This window comes from Galendromus occidentalis, unplaced genomic scaffold, assembly GCF_000255335.2.
Source record: "Galendromus occidentalis unplaced genomic scaffold, Mocc_1.1 scf7180000077477, whole genome shotgun sequence".
NCBI classification, from domain to species: Eukaryota; Metazoa; Arthropoda; class Arachnida; order Mesostigmata; family Phytoseiidae; genus Galendromus; species Galendromus occidentalis.
Window position 1 is genome coordinate 2,353,650 of NW_003805465.1, and position 8,689 is coordinate 2,362,338.

The following is an 8,689-nucleotide window of genomic DNA, read 5'->3' on the forward strand; positions in this document are numbered from 1 at the left end:
AGGCAACTCGATCGACGATATCTGAGCTGAATGGCTCGTCTTCAGCAGGGACCAATCCGGAGGTGATATCTGTTCCTCTCAGCCTCATCAAAGCGTATTGTCGAGGCACGAAGTTCACTCGCCGGTTTGCTTCGACCCGAATCTATTTATGATTGACTCAATGCACAAATATTTATCGCGATGCGTGTTCATGAACGTTGTACCTGTAAGCCTGCTCTCGGTCATGGTCGTTCTCAGGTAAGTCTTCAAACGACGGAGGCTTGAGAATGTTCAGCACAAGCCTCGCTGACGGGCATGGCAACGAGAATTTCCCGCCGAGACTTGATGCGACCCTCCTGCGGAGATGCTGTTGGCATCGATTCTCCCATCTACGAACGTACTCCGTGCATTCCTATTCAGAGGAAAGAAGTTCATGAAGACGGAGGATCGAACGGAGTTCACTGGATGAGCTCTCAGGGAAGCTACTCCGAGGAGTTCACCACAAGTGAATCGACAAGTTCCACGGCTCCCTCCCTGACGGGAGAGTCCGAACACCGAAGGGTCTTCTTCACGTACTACTTGGGAACTGCAAACGGTCTTTCTTTCGGGAAGAAGGAACTCAAGTTGTCATCGATTCTCCATTCACTGAAGAATCATATATTACGGCGCTATACTTCATGAAAGTCGGTAAAAACTACGTGGGTGGGGAGGGGCGAGAGCCCATTATAGAGCGACCATTCACGTCCTTAGCACAGGGCTCATGGGTAACATGACTCATGGGCGAAGCTGCTGATGAGAAGTTTCGCAATGGAGGGATCCTGATTGGCCAGATAGATAGATCGAACAACGAGTTCATATCCGACTCTCCTGGGGTCAACAAGAGACTTTATCCCGTGTAAATGCGGAGCCTGCGCATATTCGAGCTCCGGCTTGGGTAAATGCAACAAAGAATCGAACGCAGTCCGTCTCTTCCCCGTCGATCGCACATGGGACAGAGCGACGCATTCAGTCGCTTGCGATACCGGCTCTTGTATGATGCTTGTGTCATGGAGCTATCGAGCAGCGCTCCAGGAGGGACGTTGTCGAATTCGACACCATGGATGGGAGATGTGGCGATGTGAGGTATGAAGTCGTCCCGGTCGTTTCTCCGATAGAATGCGACCGGCAGAGTGGAGCGCGACCTCGGCTAAGAGACAGACACAGCAGAGACAGTACGCGATCAACAGAAATTTCATCGGAAAATTATCGACTGCTGCTCGCTCTCGATCTTCTGTTCCGAAAGTAGCAAGGTATCTTTGGAATTCGCGAGCGGCCTTTTGCTTGCTCTTGCAGCAATTGAATCTTTTCTCCAGAAGCCTCCCGACTGATCTCATAGTTCTCCTCTGAATCGTCTCAGTTGGTGACTTCAAGAGGTCGTAAGCCAGCATCATTGAAGCAAGCTCATTCCAGTCCTTTTTATCCATGAACCTGCTCGCAAGATTGAGTCTCACGACCCCGCTGGTGACTCCACGAAGCACTACAAGGCTAGGAGGAGAAAGAAAGATATTTTGAGCAGAGTCATCCAAAGATATACGATAAAGGTTTCCGAAGCCGAACAGGATACGTATCCCATCCAGATCAGGCTGTGAACCGCATACGATCGTCTTTGCACCGAAAGGATTCCTGGCGCTGAGAGCCAGGGACACAAACCGAATGGCCGGCGTAACGCTGTACAATCGGGAGTCGCTTATGTATTTGGCGACTCCACAACGCTCAAGCTTTTGAACACGCCATTTGGCAGGCATAGCGAACGTAGAGGTCATGTCGTCCACGAGAATCAGAGAGAAGAACATGCTTCCCAAGATCCACAAGGCAGCCACTGAGGCAACGGTGTTCTTCACTTTTTTCGGACAATGTCCAGAGCTTGAGAACACGAAGAGTAGATCGAGGAATGCTCCGAAAGACGATGAGTCACTCAACAACCAGATCGATGAGCAAAGTAGAATGATCAGGCTCAAGACCGATATGTTGAAGACTTCGGCACGAATTCTGAGAACAGGAGTTTGCTCGTCGAAGCCGTATGCACTCAAGTCGCGCTGAATGTAATGGGGCAGCCTCGCCAATTCTCCGCTGAGCGCGGCAGAAACTTTCATTGACATCGAAGCATTGAAGCACGGTTCAACGTCGCTGCTGAAAGAAGCCGTGATCGAACCAGATTCTTGGATGGCCAAACTCTTCAGAACTTGCGCTTTTGAGAGCACATTGGGACAAGCTCTTCGTTTGTTTACCGATATCCAGTCCTGTAGGCATCTAGACATTGACCTTGGCATGCGCTTGACATTCTCAGAGATCATCCTGAAGCCGAAGGGCGTTCTGAAATACATTCTCTGGCTGCAAGAGAAACGAAATGAATTCTCCGCGTCGAAATGGATAACTTCCCTGTAATAATCTGGGAACATTTGCAATTTCTCCTCCATGCCAGGTCGGTAGTCACGGGTGATCCAAATCAGCAGGTCAGTAAGATCTTCGTATCGGATGCGATAAGATTGAGCACGGAACCTCGGCCCTCCGCGGCTGACTCCATCCAGATAGGGATGATGCATGCTGTAGTTCAGGCAGAGGAAAGCAACTCTCAGTTTGCCCCGAGCATTGAAATCCTTAATCAGATCGCTGTCGTTTTCAACGAGGTTGAGGTAGTTTCTCGTCAGGACAGGATACGGAGAATTCTTGAGCCCATGCGTCAGATGACAATTGATGAACTCGACTTGAATGCTATTCTTCTCTACGATCTTTTCGATGGAGTTCAGAACAGACGCGACTATAAGCTCTTCAGTCTCGGTTATTTCGTATGGCGGGTTGGGGATTGGAACACGCACTGTCTGCAGGGTCTGGGTGGGAATCTTGCGATTCTGACTCTGCTGTAAGATGAGAATCACCGCTAGACAACCGGCCAGGCAACCGACGAATCTCTTCCGCCACGAGACTCCTCTGAGGTGATCCATCTTCAGGGGCAAGTCCGAACGACTCGAGACCAAACGCTCCCTTCACGTACTTCAAAGCATGGTATGAGGTGCCATGCAATCGAAGTGTATGAGTCTAGTTTCAAAGCGACGAGTCTAATCATTATGATTCCGGACAAAGCTCCACCATGGAAACATCAAGATAGACCACGGCAGGTCCGCCTTCTCGGTCGATAGGTTTCTATCCCTCGCAGACGAGAGTGATTCCAGAAGACGGAGGCGGGCTCAGCAAATTCGAAATGTACGTGTTTTCCAGCTCGATACGGTCATCATCTCGCGAACCAATCTCTGTGGAGCTGCGGTAGAAGCTTCGATTCTCCTCCTCGAGTATTTCATCTCTCTTCGCGTTAGTTGGAAGCATCGTACAAAGTCGCGAATATAAAACGTCTCCGCCTCAGCAACAACATAGTCTCTTTCGAGGACTTTCCGTGCGGAAAAACACGACGACGGGTCGATAGCTATTGTGGACAAGATTTTCGGGGAGGGGAAAACGGGAAAATTGGGGAAAGCACTCTGTGTCGGAACTCGTCGGGCATGGTCAGTATACCTATATCTCCTCCTTATCGGTGGCACCTCACGAGCTGAGGAAGGGGCAGAATCGAACTGGAATACAGAGAAAGCTTCACCAAAGACAATTTGCCTGAGGCTCATCTCTTCCGTCTCGAGACCGGCGACGACCTCTAGTAAGGCCATGTTCCTCCTGCATATCGATAGTCTCAATACATCCACGTCCGTTTCACTTTATGGCCCTCTGCGGTCATTGATGCTTCTGAGGGAAACATCTGAGAGTCGGCAGAAGTTAAGACTGGTGATGAAATGCTCCAGAATAGGCAGAAGCATCGCAGCTTCGCCCTACAAGCAGTGGGACTCCAGTGGAAGCAAGGAGGAAGTGGAGCGGGGCTCCCCATCCATCCATGGGCATTTCAGTAGCTGGGGTTCTGTCCCTTGGGCCTCTCAGTCCAGTGTATACTACGCCAACGGCTCGGACTCCCACACCGAGACCCGGATGCCGCGTGATACTCTGTAACTCTATGCGCAAGTTCATGATTCGAGGAATAGAACTCGGGAATCAGCAATCAGAAATTGAGACGGCTACGGAGAACGGACGAGATAAGCGTATACGTGAAAATTTAGCCCCAAAAGTCTCAGGACCGCCCTGGGATCGAGGAGGGACTCAGCGGAGTTTTACGTTGACGGGTCTCTCCCATGAGAGTCAGGCCCCTGGGTCATACCCTCACGCCTCCGAATCCGAAGCACACTACGCAAACGGCTCCGATTTTCACATCTAGACTCGCAGGTCATGTGATACGTTGTGACTCAATGCGAAAGCTCATCATTCGAAGGGATGCACTCAAGGCTATTGCAGCTGACTACTCTCCGCTCGAAGATTGCCACTCATGGGGGAGTTCTCATTCATGGAGATGGTGCCTCTGAAACGAGTGGTCCATCCCGCATACAGAACTTCTCAAATCGCTGTCGGGCCTGATCGGGGAATATCTCTTGAAGAGAGGCGTCTGGCTTGCTTCTAGTTCTTCTCGGGTCACCGTTCTTCTCGAGACGACCAGACAGAAGGACACCGTTTGCTCGAAGAGGGGAATGATTTTGACGTGAAAACGTCTTTACCCAGGCTTGGGTGACCAGTTCAATGTACTTCGTCGTCCAAATAGCCATAACTTGTCGCACTTTGCGGCTCCATATCTCGATCCTCATTAACACGTCCTGCGGACGCAAAGCTGGGGCTCCACGCTCCCGAGTCCTGTCCTCACCCACTGAAGCTTCACTCAACATCTTTGCTAAATACTTCTCGAATGTCGGTTCAGCCACGGCTGACTCATGTCCTGAGCCTCCCGACGCCTCCATTTCTCTCGATACCCTTCTGAACGATTTCTCTCGTTCGCCTACGAATACCTTCGAGCTAAGCTATGTCGATCCTTACTCTCTTCCCAGATTGATCAGATGCATGAAGAATTCGTACGCTCACGCCAATACAACAGTCCCTTCTAAGGTCATATGCATTGTCATGCCTCACATTTGCGTTCAGATCGCCTTTCTTTTTAACCTCTCGATCCGACTCTCTGTCTTTCCCGAAGCCTTCAAAAACGCTGTTGTTATCCCAGTCTATAAGGGCAAAGGCGACGAGTCCTCCCCAGCAATTATCGACCTATCTCTCTCACCCCATTCCTATCAAAACTCTTCGAGCGTTGCGTCTTTTCGCAACTTAGTCCATTCGTTCATGAATCCAAGTGGCTCTCTCCACAACAACACGGTTTTCGTTCCGGACACTCTACTGAAACCGCCCTCCTCGAGATCAAGCAATTCGTACATGACTCTTGGCATCGAGGTCGACCGGTCATCTCAGTTTTTCTTGACCTATCTAAAGCCTTTGATTGCCTTTAGCATGCTGCTCTCATCGAGATACTACGATCTCTTGGTGTCGGACCTCGCACTCTTGAGTGGTTCTCCTCATACCTATCGAATAGACCTCTCTCGGTCTCAGCCGGACCCCTAAGATCCGGTGCATTTGTGGTGAACTGTGGAGTCCCCCAGGGCTCAGTTCTTGGTCCATTTCTCTTTCTTATCTATATCAATAACCTTCTACTCTTCGCCAACTCTCTCTCCCGGATCTCAAATTGTGTCTTTCGCTGATGGTTCCACTGTCTTATTCAGTCTTTGATCGACAAAAACCCGTCTCCCTCCTCCCACTGTCTCAACCGAGTCCTCCGGAGCATCTTCTCCGTATTTTGTTGCCTCCGTCTGACGGTCAATACCTCCAAGACCAGGGTCCTGTGTCTCGTTCCCTCTCGATGGCCTACCTTCACTCTTCATGAACCCATCTCTCTCAACAACATCATCCTCCCACTTTCCCGAACCGCTGATTGTCTGGGCATCAAAATCGACTCCTCTCTCTCATGGCGACCTCACATCGATCAGCTCCGAACCAAACTAGCGTCTCTCTGTTTCTGCATACACCGACTTCGACGCCTGGGGTTCCCTCGGAAGATTCTCCTCAACATCCTCCGTGCATTTATTAACAGTTCAATCTTGTATTGTATCTCTGTATGGGGATCGTCCTCGCCCGATTCCCCTCTCCACTCCATCCAAGTTGTCCAGAATAACGCCCTCCGTGCGGCATTCGGTTTACCACATTTCTCCTCTGTCTCCTCTCTCTTCAATCGTTTCTCCTTACTCACAGTCAAACAACTTTGCTTCTTCGACTCGCTTGCCTTGCCTTCCTCTCGGTCCACTCATCACTCCCTCCCTCATTGTGCTCTACTGATCGTCTCTTCCCTTCAAAACGTCGTTCCCGTCACTTACTAATACGTACAACACACCTCGTTTCCCATTCCCTTGTCCGATCCCCGCTCCTTCAGATGGCACGAGTTTGGAACGACTTACCGTACGAGCTCAGGACAGTGAATCGACTATCCCGCTTTAAGATACTTGTCGTTAAATACTTGCTCCCTAACTAATGCGGCTAAGGCCCGCGGGTACTGGGCTACCCACTACATATCCAATCTAAGTCTAAATAAATAAAAATAAAATATTCTCGATTCGCTGAATGAGGGCTCGGGACACACAGCCGGATTTAAACTATATTGCGATACGATTTCATCGATCAATTCGCGGCTTCGCTCGAGTGCGGCCGGACTTGACCGTCTGGATCGGAACTTCATAAGAATAGAAACACATCGTTGAGGACCCAGGATTCTCATGCGGGACCGAACTTCATCGGCTTCATAAGAGTGCGTCCGAATATTCCCCCCATATCGAGACTTGAGATAAGAGGAACATATCGTTGCGGGTCCTGGATTTCGCATCCGGCATCGAACCTCATTGGCTCCGGAATAGTGCGGCCGGACTTCATCCTTAATTTGCTTCATTGACTTCATCGCGCTCTTGCAATGAGTCCCCTCGAGCACGTTGGCGTAGCTCTACGCAACTCACAGGTTTGGCATCAAGCTAACCTGCACTGAATTTTTTCTTCTAGACAACCATCTTCATTATCTTGGGTACCGATGAATTTTGAAGTTTACAAGGGCAGGACCCTGTCTGTGGTAAGGCATGTATGAAGAGAACAAAGAGCCCCTGGCAGGTAGTGTCGGAGACACTACCGTAAGTATGGACCTTAAATGTACCCTCAGTTATAGTTCTGAGGAGTTTTAAGATCTCAATTCAACGAATGGTCTCCTGTATCATGAGATCTAACGGGTTATTCGAAAACCCTGCTCAACAATGCAAGTTGGATTATCGGCGGAAATTGTTGATTGGTCGTGGACTGCTATCAATTCGACTCTTCGATTTTCGTGGGAACGAATACATCCTCGAACTCGCACCCGCATCCCTCAGCTTCCCACCAAAGAGTCAGCTCTTGTAAGCGATGATTCTCGTCGTTCTCAGCACGGCGTTTTGGATGCAGAAGGCTTTGACTTTCCGGTCTCATAACTGATCTCGGGAAATAGAGTGAACGCTTCGTTTATCCATGTGTCTGTCTGGTCTGAAACCCCTGGGATTCCATTCTGATATCCCATTGAATAGCGGTCGAATAATATTCCCCAAGATAAACTTTGCTCTAATCGTCGTTGCCCAATTAGCTCTACCTGATTCACTAAAGGGTTCGTGTGACACCACGGTTCAGTCTGAAGTTTCGAGGCCCCCCTCCCTCCCCACTTGAACCCTTCTCTCTCTCAGGCTGGTCGCTACTCACTTTTCTATCATCTGCGGAACCAAATCTGCAACTCGTATACTGGGAGAAGTGAGCCGAAAGCGAAGGTGCATACATTGATAGGAGAGAGAGCAGCGTCGTGATCGAAAGATGGGATTCGATACTTTACCCACGATTCTGGATCGGTTCCCAGAGGGCTGATGTGAAAATCCAGAAGTATTAAACGACACCTATAAAAGTCTAGTCGCACTGATACTTCAACCGCTGAACCGATTGGTTCAACAGCCTATGTAGGGCAGCAAGATCAGGTCAACTGGTGGCGCAATACGCTTCACTCAGACCCCTCGCAGCTCACTTCAAGACACTTTGCAGAGGCACTTACAAAGCCCAGAAGCTAGAGCATGCGAGGAGACAGGAACAGAAACTCATCGAAGAGGCTGAACAAAGACCCTACAGATGGCTTCAGAGAACAGCTCCGGTCGCCTGCCCAGTCCAGAAGGATGCCCTCATATCGCACTTCCGTAACATCTTATCGGCGCGCGACTACGGCAATTACAGCTACTCCTCAGCCTGGGACGCCCCAACGGCATTCGAGCGAGAGATCCTATCTTCAGACTTCTCTATCAATGAGGTCGTGGAAGCGATGAAATCGTTGAAATCAGGGAAAGCTCCAGGCCCTGATCTCATTACCAATGAACACATCAAAAACTCCCTCTTCCTTGCTCCCTGTTGGCAGGCACTGTTCAATGAATGTCTGAAAACAGGATCGATACCCAAGAAGCGGCGCGACACGCTACTTACAGTGATTCCGGAAGGGAAAGGAGATGCTTCAAAAACCAGAGTCCTGGAGAGGAATTGACAAAGAAGGATACGGGATACAAGCTCCTGACAGATCCTAACCACCCGACTTAGCGACTACCTCGAGGCGCTCGGGATCATCCCGAAGGAGCAACACGGCTTCAGAAGCGACAAATCGACGAGCACCGCCTGCAAGATTCTCCTGGATGACATTCAAGAGAGCCTCGAGAACAGTGTCAGTTCATGTACG